The sequence below is a fragment of the Hyla sarda genome, chromosome 12 (assembly GCF_029499605.1).
Source record: "Hyla sarda isolate aHylSar1 chromosome 12, aHylSar1.hap1, whole genome shotgun sequence".
NCBI classification, from domain to species: Eukaryota; Metazoa; Chordata; class Amphibia; order Anura; family Hylidae; genus Hyla; species Hyla sarda.
Window position 1 is genome coordinate 63,176,505 of NC_079200.1, and position 16,208 is coordinate 63,192,712.

A 16,208-nucleotide genomic window follows, 5' to 3' on the forward strand; every position below is an offset into this window, starting at 1 on the left:
TTATACTCCAGAGCTGTACTCACTATCCTGCTGGTGGAGTCACTGTGTACATACATTACATTACTTATCCTGTACTGATCCTGAGTTATATATCCTGTATTATACTCCAGAGATGTACGCACTATTCTGCTGGTGGAGTCACTGTGTACATACATTACATTACTTATCCTGTACTGATCCTGAGTTATATATCCTGTATTATACTCCAGAGCTGTACTCACTATTCTGGTGAGGTCACTGTGTACATACATTACATTACTTATCCTGTACTGATCCTGAGTTATATCCTGTATTATACTCCATAGCTGTACTCACTATTCTGCTGGTGGAGTCACTGTGTACATACATTACTTATCCTGTACTGATCCTGAGTTATATCCTGTATTATACCCAGAGCTGTACTCGCTATTCTGCTGGTGAGGTCACTGTACATACATTACATTACTGATCCTGTACTGATCCTGAGTTATATCCTGTATTATACCCCAGAGCTGTACTCGCTATTCTGCTGGTGAGGTCACTGTACATACATTACATTACTGATCCTGTACTGATCCTGAGTTATATCCTGTATTATACTCCAGAGCTGTACTCACTTTTCTGCTGGTGAGGTCACTGTGTACATACATTACATTACTGATCCTGTACTGATCCAGAGTTATATCCTGTATTATACCCCAGAGCTGTACTCCCTATTCTGCTGGTGAGGTCACCGTGTACATACATTACTTATCCTGTACTGATCCTGAGTTATATCCTGTATTATACCCCAGAGTTGTACTCACTATTCTCCTGTTGAAGTTACTGTGTATATACTTGAGTTATCCATAGCCACGTGTATAAAATCCAGTAGCTACCAATGAAGTCGCCTGTATAAACATTAGTGATAGAATGAGTCGCTCTATAGGGCTCTCTGGAATCCAATGTGGTCCTGTAACAGGAGCCACCACTGCCACAAGTCAGTTCCTGAAGTTTCTTCCCTCCTTGATATTTCATTTTCTGCTGTGAGAAGTGATTGAGAAGTGCAAACATTTTGTAACTTCAGCCATGATGTGGAAACCACGTAAAGTTACAGAGCAGGGTCACATGGTGCTGAGACACATAGTGCATGATAATGCCAACTACTTGATAACTGCAGAAGCCAATCGTCATCTGGCATTAATATCATAGAAACATAGAATGTGTCGGCAGATAAAAATCATTTGGCCCATCTAGTCTGCCCAATAATCTGAATACTATGAATAGCCCCTGGCCCTATCTTATATGAAGGATAGCCTTATGCTTATCCCATGCATGTTTAAACTCCACTGTATTTGCAGCGACCACTTCTGCAGGAAGGCTATTCCATCCATCCACTACTCTCTCAGTAAAGTAATACTTCCTGATATTACTGCAGAAACCTTTAAACCCTATAATATAAAACTATGTCCTCTTGTGGTAGTTTTTCTTCTTTTAAAATTTGTTCTCCTCCTTTACCGTGTTGATTCCCTTTATGTATTTAAAAGTCTCTATCATATCCCCTCTGTCTCTTCTTTCTTCTATACATGTTAAGGTCCTTTAACCTTTCCTGGTAAGTTGTATCCTGCAATCCATGTACTAGTTTAGTAGCTCTTCTCTGAACTCTCTCTAGAGTATCTATATCCTTCTGGAGATACGGCCTCCAGTACTGCGCACAATACTCCAATTGAGGTCTCACCAGTGTTGTGTACAGCGGCATGAGCACTTCTCTCTTTCTACTGCTTCTACCTCTCCCTATACATCCAAGCATTCTGCTAGCATTTCCTGCTGCTCTATTACACTGTCTGCCTACCTTTAAGTCTTCTGAAATAATTACTCCTAAATCCCTCTCCTCAGATACTGAGGTCAGGGCTGTGTCAAATAATCTATATTCTGCCTGAGGGTTTTTACGCCCAAGGTGCATTATCTTGCACTTATCCACATTAAATTTCAGTTGTCAGAGTTCTGACCATTCTTCTAGTTTGCCTAAATCCTTTTCCATTTAGTATATCATCACAAACACTGCCCCGTCAGGGCCTTGGTGGCATGGGTCTCCATGGCTGAGCAGCTGCACATAAGCCTTACATCACCAAGCACAGTGCTAAGCATCATATAGAGTGTAAAGTACACCACCACTGGACTATAGAGCAGGGGAAACGTGTTCTGTGGAGTGAAGAATCCGCTTCTCTATCTGGCATCTGAGGGGCAAGTCTGGGTTTGGTAATTGCCAGGAGGACATTACCTGCCTGACTGCTTAGTGCCATCTGTAACGTTTGGTGGAGGAGGGATAATGCTATAGCGCTACTGTTTAGGGGTTGGCCTAGTGCACTGCATTCCAGTAAAGGGAAATCTTAATGCTTCAGCATACCAAAATATTTTGGACAATTGTACGCTTCTAACTTTTGTGGGGAACAGTGTGGGTTCAGCCCTTTTCTGTTCCAGCATGCTGTGCCCCAGTGCACAAAGCAAGGTCCATTTAACCCCTCGTTTTTTCCTCCTCGCCTTCTAAAATTCATAACTCTTTTATATTTCCATTCCCAGACCCATATAAGGGCTTGATTTTTGTGTGACCAGTTGTACTTTGTAATGACATCACTCATTATACCCTAAAATGTATAGTAAACCCCCCCCCCCCCCAAAAAAAAATTTTGTGTAAGGAAATGTAAACGAAAATAATAATTGTGCACATTTGTGGGGTTTCGTTTTCGCGCTGTACACTTTCGTGCTGTACAGTAAAAAATACATGTTTTCTTTATTCTCAATACAATTAAAATGATACCCAGGGTTACATACATTTCTCTTATGGTACTTCTTTTGAAAAATCTCAAACTTTTTTTTTACAAAAACCTAACTTTCTCATTTTTCCGTATTCAGGGATGTGTGAGGCTCATTTTTTTGCGCCATCATCTCTAGTTTGTTTTGGAACCAAATTTTCTTACTTTTTTTTTTTTACGTTTACGCCGTTCACTGTAGGGGATCATTAACAATATATTTTTATAGTTCGAACATTTACGCTTGCAGTGATACCAAATGTTCATTTTATTGTATTTTTTTTAACGCTTTTTATGTATTAATATGGGGGAAAAGGGTGATTTAAAACTTGGGGGAGGGGATTTTTCACTTTTTTCACTTTTTTATTTTTTTTATTTTTTTACTTCTTTTTTTTACATTTATTTTAGACTTTTTTAGTCCCCATAGGGGACTATTTATAGCAATCATTAGATTGCTAATACTGTTCAGTGCTATGCATAGGGCATAGCACTGATCAATATTATCGGTGATCTTCTGCTCTGGTCTGCTGAAAGGCAGATCAGTGCAGAAAACCCCGGGAGACGGACAGAGGCAGGTGAGGGGACCTCTGCCCACCATCTTGGCTGATCTGATCCCAGCGGCAGTGCCGCGGGCGATCAGATCAGCCATTATAAGTGCTGCAGATGTAATATTGATCACGGCACCAGAGGGGTTAATGGCAGACATCAGCACGATCGCTGATGTCCGCCATTACCGGCTGGTCTGTGGCTGCTGACAGCAGCTGGGACCCACCGGGAATAAAGCGAGCGCAGCTCCCGCTCCATATCACAGCCATGCTGTAAATGTACGGCGCTGTGCGCTAAGAGGTGCTATGCAGCGCTGTACATTTTTGGCGCATGTCCTTAAGGGGTCAAAGGGGTACTCCAGTGGAATAAATATATATATATATATATATTTTTTTTTATTTTAATCAACTGGTGCCGTAACAGATTTGTAAATTTACTTCTATAAAAAAAAATCTTAATCCTTCCAGTACTTATCAGCTGCTGTATATTACAGAGGAAGTTGAGTTTTCTGTTGACACCTCTGTCAATGTCAGGAACTATCCAGAGCAGGAGAGGTTTTCTATGGGGATTTGCTTCTGCTCTGGACAGTTCCTGATACAGACAGAGGTGTCAGCAGAGAGCACAGTGGTCAGACAGAAAAGAACAACTCAACTGCATCATACAGCAGCTAAGTACTGGAGGGATTAAGGTTTTTTAATAGAAGTAATTTACAAATCTGTATAATTTTCTGGCAACAGTTGAAAAAAAAATCTTTTCCGGTGGAGTACTCCTTTTAAGTATGGGTTTTGGGGGTTTCAGGTAGAAGAATGTGACTGGCCTGAACAGAATCCTGACTTAAACCCCATCCAACATATATTTGGGGTGATGTAGAATAAAATTTTCAATATCAGTGTCTGACCTTACAGATGCTCTTCTTGATAATTGAGCAGAAATTCCCACACCTCCAAAATCTTGTAAAACGTCTTCCCAGAACAGTGAACTCTGTTACATGTGCACAGGGGGGGGGGGGGGCCAACTCCCATTTTATATTAGAATGGGATGGCCTAAAATCTTCTGTAGGTGGAATGTGTAGGTGTCTCAAAACTTTTGTCCATATAGTTTACAATATGTTGTTCATCCTGACCCTACTATATGTATTGATTTATAAGACATCTGAGCTTCTATGTAGAGGACAGTTGGGAAATGCAACTTCAGATTAGGAACTGAGGATCAGTACAGGATAAGTAATGTATGTACACGGTGACTCCACCAGCAGAATAGTGAGTGCAGCTCTGGAGTATAATATAGAATATAACTCAGGATCAGTACAGGATAAGTAATGTATGTACACAGTGACTCCACCAGCAGAATAGTGAGTGCAGCTCTGGAGTATAATACAGGATATAACTCAGGATCAGTACAGGATAAGTAATGTATGTACACAGTGACCCCACCAGCAGGATAGTGAGTACAGCTCTGGAGTATAATACAGGATATAACTCAGGATCAGTACAGGATAAGTAATGTAATGTATGTACACAGTGACCCCACCAGCAGGATAGTGAGTACAGCTCTGGAGTATAATACAGGATATAACTCGGGATCAGTACAGTATAAGTAATGTAATTTTATGTACACAGTGACCCCACCAGCAGAATAGTGAGTACAGCTCTGGCGTATAATACAGGATATATAACTCAGGATCAGTACAGGATAAGTAATGTAATGTAATGTATGTACACAGTGACCCCACCAGCGAAATAGTGAGTACAGCTCTGGAGTATAATACAGGATATAACTCAGGATCAGTACAGGATAAGTAAATGTAATGTATGTACACAGTGACCTCACCAGTGAAATAGTGATTACAGCTCTGAAGTATATATAATTCACAATGTAACACAGAATCAGTACAGGATAAGCAATGTAATGTATGTACACAGTAAGTAACTTTTAGGTAGGTTATATCTATATATCAGCTATAACTTGGGGGTACAGATACTTTGTATCAGACTCTTTGGTTACTTTTACTAATTGAAGACTAAACCTTATTCTAGCTGCGTTTTTAGGGGTTCCATCTGTTTGTTACTGAGCTGAGATCACACAGTTGTTAGTCTTGGTGGCCCGTATTTAACTCCTGGAGGTCTGATCCATATATAGCTGTTACTGTTGTGAGTGATTAGGGTTGTGTATATTGCAGACGTATGTTGGCACTACATAAACATTGTCTTTAGATTCTGACCTATTTGTAGACAAGTGGAGATTGTGAGCTGCCCTTTGAGGGTTCTTTCAGGCCACATTATTCCTTAATATTGCAGCTCTAACCCCTTTCACTTTGCTTGACAGTCTATAGAGTCCTTCAATAATAAAGTATAGAGCCTTACTGACTGCCAATGAATAAACTGTAGTACTGTACATTTCCTGAAGGGTGTGCTGCATGGAAAATATGCATATAACTAAGTAGTGTTTTGCTGTAGACCAAAGTAAGGGTTTATTTACATGGCAGAATTTCCGCTTGCGGAATTCCAACTGAAATTAAAGCCCATAGCCTTCTATGGGATTCCAAACTCCCAATCACGCATGTGAATGTAAGTGCGGAATCCCATAGAAGTCTATGGGCTTTAAAGGGTTACTCTGGTGGAAAACTTTTAATTTTTTATTTTTTTTAATCAACTGGTGCCAGAAAGTTAAACAGATTTGTAAATTATTACTATTAAAAAATCTTAATCCTTCCAGTACTTATTAGCTGCTGAATACTACAGAGGCAATTCTTTTCTTTTTGGAACACAGAGCTCTCTGCTGAATCAGGAGCACAGTGCTCTCTGCTGACATCTCTGTCCATTTTTAGAACTGTCCAGAGTAGGAGAAAATCCCCATAGCAAACATATGCTGCTCTGGACAGTTCCTAAAATGGGCAGAGATGTCAGCAGAGAGCACAGTGTTTCAAAAAGAAAATAATTTCCTTTGTAGTATTCTGCAGCTAATAAATACTGGAAGATTTTTTAATAGAAGTAATTTACAAATCTGTTTTAACTTTCTGGCACCAGTTGATTTAAAAAAAAATAAATAAAATTATAAGTTTTCCACCGGAGTACCCCTTTAATTTGATGCGGAAATTCTCCCTTGTGAATAGACCCTAAGGGTACGTTCACCAGCTGCGGTTTCGCCACTGAAGGACCGCTGTATGCTGTTTTTACAGGTGCCTGCTTGGAACGAAAATCCGCCGCTACAAGCAGACACAATGTGCAAGTTGATGTGCGCATGCGCAGTATACTCGCACATCGCAGCAGCTCTCGGCTTTACTCGTAGATCAGGGGGAGCGGCCGTGATGTGTGCAAGTCTTCAGTGTGTCTACTTGTAGAAGCGTATTTCCGCTCTGAGCAGGCACCTGTAAAGGCAGCATACAGCGGTCCTTCTTCGGCAGAACCGCAGTGTAATACGTGCTGGGGATCCGCTTGTATGAACGTACCCTTAGGCTAGATTCACACTATGGAATTTCCGCCTGCAATTCCGATTTGATATTGCAGGCAGAAATTCCGCTTACTCAAATGTATTGTATAGTGAATGGGTTTCCGTTCACAAATTCACACTTCGGAATTTGTGAAGCGGAATTTGTTAACGGAAAATCCGCTTGGAAATTTCCACCTGAAGAAAGGCGTTCCTCATTCTTCAGGCGGAAATACTCGCGGAACACATTGAAGCCTATTGGAGACTGCAGTGTCCGCGTGGTACAAGCGCTGACTGATTCAATCGGCGCTGGATGCACTCTGAATCTCTGGCCAGAAATTTTCTGCCCGGAGATTCCGCAGTGTGAACCTAGCCTAAGTGTTCAATTTCCCTGCAGCCCCTCTCCAGGAGAAATGGAGCATTACACAAGACCCATTCACATCTATGGGGGGGGGGGTCTGTGTAATAAAGGACAGGACAGGTCCTCCAGGTAGAAAGATGCCCTTTGTAATTGTTGTGGCCAAAAGATGACGATCCTGCTCCTCATTATTGTGTCAGAAATCCCTAGTGGGCTATATGAATATGGTTTTATAAATTGGACAACCCCCTAAATGCTTATTTGGAGGAAATTTTTAGACAACATAAGGGAATAGCTGCCATCATTTAGTATGTCAGGGAGGCAACAGGAGAGAAACCAGGTACCATCTCCTCCCTCCTGCAGCCCCTTTGGATTCTCGTGGATGAGACCGTTATATTGTGTAACAAGTTTAGAGAATTTATATAGGTTCTCAATCAGTCCTCACCCACAATATTGTTCCCATATTATGCGACAATTAAACATGGTATGTGTTGCATCAGACTGGCACACAGAGCAGGCACTCCCTATGGAGCGATTGTCCCATTGTGCTGATGGCAATTATGTACCCAGCAGGGAAGTGCCAGGTTTGCAACATTCATCATCCTGTTTTTCTACAGAGAGGACGTTCATGTTACTGTAAATTATAGAACCGAATAGGCAATCACCCCGGTGCCATACGTAATCATAGCTAGCTGGATTATGGGAAAGCTGGGTTATATGTGTAGCTTACTTTGGTGAAGGAAAGCTATATAACGGTGGAAACGGCCATGTTGTATGAGGTGCTACTATTTTATAGTTATGTGTGTTTCTTGGAAACCTGACCACCATTACAGCTCACATTGGTGTGGTCACCCAGCTTTAAAAAAATAAATAAAAAATAGAGTAAAGCTTGATGGACTTTTTTTTTATCAGAGTTGTAGAGCAGATTCATAGAGCATTTTTCCTAGTAGTATAGTAGTATTGCCTTTTAATCAGTAGCTGTTGGACTCCAGCATGGGTGATGCTACAACTCACAACATGTCCTGTTGGCCAAAGTCTGTCAGGACATGCTGGGAGTTGTAGTTTCGCCTGCACTGCCATCCCACAGCTTTGAGGCCTCTGCCGTAAGGTGTTTGTCACTAAATGATTACCCTCCCCCCCCCCCCCCCCCCCCCCCCCCAATATCTATGTGGAAGGGATGTAAAGATGGATCCTGTCTGGTTATGGTTAAAACCATTTACCTCCTTCTTTTCTTTCCTCATCGGACAGGTCAGCGAGGAGTTGCAGGGGTGGTACGCCTCCATGCGGGTGGAGAGGTGTGCATTACATTGTATATAGCAGTCTGCCTTTGTATATAGTTTTACATTCTCGCAGGTTTTACCCCTCGATTGATTGACGTGTGTGCGTGAGCTGTATAAGATGTGCATCCAACCCGAGAGAGGTTAGTCTAATGTTTTGCAATTAAAAAACCTGAGACCGGAAACTTGTTCTGCTGACTCTTTATTTTTCTGTCTTCCCATCATGCACAGGATATGTCATATTGGTGATAGTCCTGCAATGTGGTTACCAGTGTCTACATTGAAGTCTATGGGACTTATGGACCCACACACGGGGCACCTCTTCATTAAATATGCAGACTGTCATGGCTGCTGATTGGCCCATGAGGTCACCGGACCTTGTACTTGCAATGGGTAATAGAAGTAATTTACAAATCTGTTTAAATCTCTTCCACCAGTTGATTAAAAAAAATGTTTTCCAGTGGAGTAGCCCTTTAAAGTGTACCCGTCAGATCCAACAATTTTTTTTTAAAAATATATCACTCAGTATCTAATCCTGACCATGTACATCTAATTTTTATGTGTCTAGCACCTTTATTTATTATTACACTTTTAATTTAGCTCACTAGTCTGAATTCCTCTCAAAGGGAGGGGGCGTGGCCTCACTGTGCAGGTCTCCGCCCCCTCCCTCAGGATGCTGTCTGCTCACATCTCCCCTAGCATTAGCAAAACTACAACTCCCAGCTTGTCCTCACTGACAGTAGCGGGACACAAGCTGACAGCGGGAGGATTTTTTCTCCAGCTGTGAGCCCTGTGCTCGCAGCTGTCAATCAAGGAAGTGTGTCCATGACATAGGTGATGACGCATGGACACAGCAGGACTAGTATGTGTCCAAGCAGGCAGGGGGGGGGGGGGGGGCAGTTGTTTGACTGGCCTTTTCAGTATGAAATACTGAAAATTTTCTAATGAAAGCAATTGCAAAACCTATTGGTTATACAGGCTTTACAACATATCAAAAGTTTTTGTTTCTGACAGTGCCCATTTAAACAAATATTTTAATCACTGGGGTGCAATATTAGTAGTATAATATAGCAGGTCGTAATAACTGGAGGTTTTAAGAAACGTATCATACTTCCAGAATCAACACTAGTTATTGTAACACCTGCGCTCTGGCCAGACACGCCGCCTGTGAGCGTTCTCTGCTCATGTGCCTGCTGCCGGCGAGGCTGGGATTCGCATCGCGGGACGCACCTGCATGCGAATCCCAGCCCGTCACTCACCTCCCACCTCTCCATGTCCTCGTAGCCCCAGCGCGCGTACCCCCGCCTCCTAGGGCGCACGAGCGCCGGAGCTCTCACTCTTAAAGGGCCAGTGCTCATTTAATTAAGTGTCTTCACCTGCACCCTGGTCCTTAAATATCAGCTCCTCCCTTGGTTCCCTGCCGGATCTTTGGTTGTCTATTGCCATAGTGAAAGTTCTGTGTTAAAGTTAATGTATTACGGTGCCTTGCTACCTTCTTACCCTGCACCTGTGTTCCTGCCCTGACCTACTGCCATCTTGCCACGTCCTGCCAGTCTCTTTCTGTACCACACCACCTCCCAGCTACCTGTGAGTCGTGCCAGGGGTAGCAACCTGCGTGCCGCATGCATCCAGCTTTGCAGTGGGCTCTGGTGAAAACCAGCGGCACCTTAGACTCTATTCCCTGGCGGCTCATGTCATCATCTACAAAGGATCCACCACCTGCCATGACCATAACAGTTATTATAATTATTATTATTAAAAATAATAAATGTGGGAAATGTGCCCAGGTAAACACTACAAGAGCTGAAGAAATACACTGGTCAAAAAAAATAAAGGAATACTTAAACAACACAATGGGGGAGATTCATCAAAACCAGTGTAGAGGAAGAGTTGTGCAGTTGCCCATAGCAACCAATCAGATAGCTTCTTTCATTTTTGAAAAGGCCTCTGAAAGATGAAGGAAGCAATTTGATTAGTTGCTATGGGCAACTCAGAAACTTTTCCTCTGGACAGGTTTTGATAAATCTCCCTAAATGTAACTCCAAGTCAATGACACTTCTGTGAAATCACACTGTCCACTCAGGAAGCAACACTGATTGACAATCAATTTCACATGCTGTTGTGCAAATGGAACAGACAACAGGTGGAAATTATAGGCAATTAGCAAGACACACCCAATAAAGAAGTGGTTCTGCAGGTGATGACCACAGACCACTTCTCAGTTCCTATGCTTCCTGGTTGATGCTTTGGTCACTTTTTAAAGCTGACTGTGCTTTCACTCTAGTGGTAGCATGAGACGGAGTCTACAACCCACACAAGTGGCTCAGGTAGTGCAGCACTTCCAGGATGGCACATCAATGCGAGCTGTGGCAAGAAGGTTTGCTGTGTCTGTCAGTGTAGTGTCCAGAGCATGGAGGCGCTACCAGGAGACAGGCCAGTACATTAGGAGACGTGGAGGAGGCCGTAGGAGGGTAACAATCCAGCAGCAGGACTGCTACCTCCGCCTTTGTGCAAGGAGGAGCACTGCCAGAGCCCTGCAAAATGACCTCCAGCAGGCCACAAATGTGCATATGTCCACTCAAACGGTAAGAAACAGACTCCATGAGGGTGGTATGAGCGCCCAATGTCCACAGGTGGGGGTTGTGCTTACAGCCCAACACCGTGCAGGACGTTTGGCATTTGCCACTGGCACCCTGTGCTCTTCACAGATGAAAGCAGGTTCACACTGAGCACATGTGACAGACATGACCGAATCTGGAGACGCCGTGGAGAACATTCTGCTGCCTGCAACATACTCCAGCATGACCGGTTTGGTGGTGGGTCAGTAATGGTGTGGGGTGGCATTTCTTTGGGGGGCCACACAGCCCTCCATGTGCTTGCCAGAGGTAGCCTGACTGCCATTAGGTACCCAGATGAGATCCTCAGACCCCTTGTGAGACCATATGCTGGTGCGGTTGGCCCTGGGTTCCGCCTAATGCAACACAATGCTAGACCTCATGTGGCTGGAGTGTGTCAGAAGTTCCTGCAAGAGGAAGGCATTAATGCTATGGACTGGCCCGCCCATTCCCCAGACCTGAATCAGATTGAGCACATCTGGGACATCATGTCTCGCTTCATCTACCAATGCCACGTTGCGCCACAGACTGTACAGGAGTTGGTGGATGCTTTAGTCCAGGTCTGGGAGGACATCCCTCAGGAGACCATCCGCCACCTCATCAGGAGCATGCCCAGGCATTGTAGGGAGGTCATACAGGCACATGAAGGCCACACACACACTACTGAGCCTCATTGTGACTTGTTTTAAGGACATTACATCAAAGTTGGATCAGCCTGTAGTGTGGTTTTCCACTGATTTTGAGTGTGACTCCATATCCAGACCTCCAGGGGTTGATAAATTTGATTTCCATTGATATTTTTTGTGTGATTTTGTTATCAGCACATTCAACTACACTGCTCAAAAAAATTAAGGGAACACTAAGATAACACATCCTAGATCTGAATGAATGAACTAATCATATGAAATACTTTCGTCTTTACATAGTTGAATGTGCTGACAACAAAATCACACACAATTATTAATGGAAATCAAATTTATCATCCCATGGAGGTCTGGATAGTCACACTCAAAATCAAAGTGGTAAACCACACTACAGGCTGATGTAATGTCCTTAAAACAAGTCAAAATGAGGCTCACTAGTGTGTGTGGCCTCCACGTGCCCGTATGACCTCCCTACAATGCCTGGGCATGCACCTGATGAGGTGGACAGTCTGTGGTGCAACATGGTGTTGGTGGATGGAGCGAGACATGATGTCCCAGATGTGCTCAATTGGATTCAGGTCTGGGGAACGGGCGGGCCAGTCCATAGCATCAATGCCTTCCTCTTGCAGGAACTGCTGACACACTCCAGCCACATGAGGTCTAGCATTGTCTTGCATTAGGCGGAACCCCGGGCCAACCGCACCAGCATATGGTCTCACAAGGGGTCTGAGGATCTCATCTCGGTACCTAATGGCAGTCAGGCTACCTCTGGCAAGCACATGGAGGGCTGTGCGCCCCCCCCCCCCCCCAAAAAAAAATGCCACCCCACACCATTACTGACCCACTGCCAATTTGAGAATCTTGGTGTTCCCTGGCAAATGCCAAACATCCTGCACGGTGTTGGGCTGTAAGCACAACCCCCACCTGTGGACGTCTGGCCCTCATACCACCCTCATGGAGTCTGTTTCTGACCGTTTGAGTGGACACATGAACATTTGTGGCCTGCTGAAGGTCATTTTGCAGGGCTCTGGCAGTGCTCCTCCTTGCACAAAGGTGGAGGTAGCGGTCCTGCTGCTGGGTCGTTTCCCTCCTACAGCCTTCTGATGTACTGGCCTGTCTCCTGGTAGTGCCTCCATGTTCTGGACACTATACTGACAGACACAGCAGACCTTCTTGCCACAGCTCGCATTTATGTGCCATCCTGGATGAGCTGCACTACCTGAGCCACTTGTGTTGCGTGTAGACTCCATCTCATGCTACCACTAAAGTGAAAGCACTGCCAGCATTCAAAAGTGACCAAAACATCAGCCAGGAAGCATTGGAACTGAGAAGTGGTCTGTGGCCACCACCTGCAGCACCACTCCTTTATTGGGGGTGTCTTGCTAATTGCCTATAATTTCCACCTGTTGTCTGTTCCATTTGCACAACATCATGTGAAATTGATTGTCAATCAGTGTTCTTCCTGAGTGGACAGTGTGATTTCACAGAAGTGTCATTGACTTGGAGTTACATTGTGTTGTTTAAGTGTTCCCTTTATATTTTTTGAGCCGTGTATATGAAGTTATCTTTATCTTGTTAAAAATCTTGATGAAGGAAAGAAGAGATTCAAGGAACACTCTATTAGGTGTCCCCGCCCCTTCATTATTATGCTAATAAAGGCTCTGGGTGAGTGCACAGAGAGCAGAACTCTCACCCGCTGCCTTTGTTAGCATAATAATTTGGGGGGCGTAGCCAGCAGAGGAGACAGGAGCTCCCTGCCTCCAATGCACGCTAGGGCGCATTAGGAATAAACCAATTTACAAGCATAAAGCAGGATTAACAGATTTCAGTGAGTAACCCCTCATTTCACAGCTTTTCACCTGCGCTATAAGCCAGTATACTGGGTTTAGTGCAGGTGAACTAGTTGTCAGATTCTCTGTAAAGATCTGTGTAATGCTCTATCTCCTAAGGAAAGTGATGACGAACCGGTGGCACGCCGAGACCCCTCTGTGGGCACGCGGCCATAGTTCGCCATCTTTTCGAGATCTTTTTGGGACACAAGGATGTCCCTGATACCTTTCTGCGGCCCTGTGTTAACTTTAAAAACGCAGGGGCTGCCAGGAAGTAGCGCACACAGGGACGTCACTGACATCCCGTGTGTGCGCCCATAGCAACAGCGGAGCGGAGCAGTGAGGAGGAAGACGCGCGGGCATGGTAAGTTACCTGTATGTCATCTTTAGTGTTCCGACCACCGCTCTGGAGCGGTGGACGGAGCACTGAAGTGGGGCAGTAAACAGGCATACAGCCTCCAGCCATACACTGTATATGGCTGAAGGCTGTATGTCTGTGGGGGAACTGTACTGCACCTAATTGGGGGGGGGGGGAACTATACTGCACCTAGTGTGGGGGAACTATACTGCCAACCTAATGTGGGGGAACTATACTGCACCTGATGTAGGGGGAACTATACTGCACCTATTGTGGGGGAACTATAAGTGCACCTAATGTGGGGGGAACTATACTGCACCTAATGTGGGGGAACTATACTGCCAACCTAATGTGGGGGAACTATACTGCCAACCTAATGTGGGGGGAACTATACTGCACCTAATGTGGGGGAACTATACTGCCAGCCTAATGTGGGGGGACTTATACTGCCAACCTAATGTGGGGGAACTGTGCTGCCAATCTAATGTGGGGGAACTACATCCTAATGTGGGGGAACTATAAACTATCAATAAAAAAAAAATAAGTTTGGATCATTGAACACCTTTGTTGTGTTCTTCTTTTAAAACAAAAGATGTTAATTAGTTATGGCAACTGTATGAGTTGTTTTTTTTAAACTTAAACCTCAGTATTCTGATTTAATTGCTGTGCTGGCACTTTGAGGGAAAAAAAGTTGGCGTGCATTACGGTTTGAGCACTCGGACTGAAAAAGGTTCGCCATGACTGCCTTAGGATCTATTCACACGGCAGAATTTCCGCTTGCAGAATTCTACCTCAAATTAAAGCCCATGGACTTCTATGGAATTCCGCAAGTGGAAATTTAGAAGTGTGAATGGGAGTGTGGAATCCCATAGAAGTCTATAGGCTTCAATTTGGGCAGGAATTCCGCAAACGGAAATTCTGGCGTGAGAATAGACCCTTAGGTTCTGATCAGGAAACCAGGCCCTGCTCATCACTTACCTAATACCATCCCTGCAGGCATGCATGGTGGTGTTTCAGTCCTGACCTCAACCCAGATCTCTGGAAAGACCTGAAAATGGCTTCCACGGATGGGCCTCATCTAACCTGACAGCTTGAGAGGATCTGCAGAGAAGAATGCCAGAAAATCCCCAAATTCAGGTGTACAAACCTTCTGGCCTCATCCCCAAGAAGACTGGAGGCTGTAATCTCTGCCGAAGATTCTTCATCTAAGTCCTGAGTAAAGGGTCTGAATACTTATGTCACTGCAAGATTTCAGCTTTTCCTTTTCAATAAATTAGCAAAAATTTCTAACGTTCTGTTATTACTTTGTCATTATGGGGTACTGGGTGCAGAATAATGGGGGCAAGATGCATTGTAGTCCCATCCTGTGACGTCACACTGTGATTTCCTCACTCAGCTCTGCTACATTCTCTTTACAAACCTTGGGGATTCTTAGGTAAATATTGACCGTACAGATTACATAGTGAACACATGTAGTGTCAATAGTGTGCCGGAGAATAAACAATGGTCCTGGAGCAGGAAAGCCGCAATACGGAACAATATGTCTCACTTATTGTTTCTCCACCGCAGGTGGTAGAAAATGTGTAAACCACTGAACAATTTACTTATATTAATCAATAATATTTCTTTATATGGAATTATAACTGGATCCGAGGAAGCTTTTTCCACTACATTTTGGAGCGTGACCACTGGGATTTGTATCCATTTGGCGAGAAGGTTGAGGCTGATTTAGGACGATAAGACCTGGCATTGTAGGATGTTAAATGGGCACTCTCATTAAAACTATTTTTTGCTATTGCACTCTGATGGTAAGTAAAAAAATCTTTCTAATGTACTTTGCTTTAAAAAAAAAAAAAAGTAGTTTTCTATGTTTTATTTGTGTTTTAATAAGCTGCCACTAGGTGTCCCCCTACTTGTCCAGAGCACTTCCCCCCCCCCCCCCCCATCTCTTGCACAGACTTTGGTCTCCTGCTGGCCTGGCAGAAGTCCAAAATCAGGAAATGCTGAGGGTGTGTATCTGCAGCCTTATCCAATCATAGCTCATCTCACACTGCTCTGGGCTGTATGTAGCAGAGTGAGGGAGGAAGTTCTCCCCTGCATGGCTTCAGATGATGTCACGCCTGCTGGGGAACGCCCCTTCCCAGTCTGTGAATCTGTCTGAGGCTGAGCAGAAAATACAGAGCAATATCAAGGTAGAAAACTAAAATAAAATAAATAAAGGCAGGGGGTGGTTTCTCAATTTAACAAGATCATGACAGGTACTCTTTAAAGAGGTCAGGGTGCTGCAGATCATATCACAACACTTTGTGTGGTCTGCAACCTGTAAGGCCTCGTCCATACTGATTAAATTTAGCCACCAGAGTCTGCCCAAAGAATGTACATGTGCG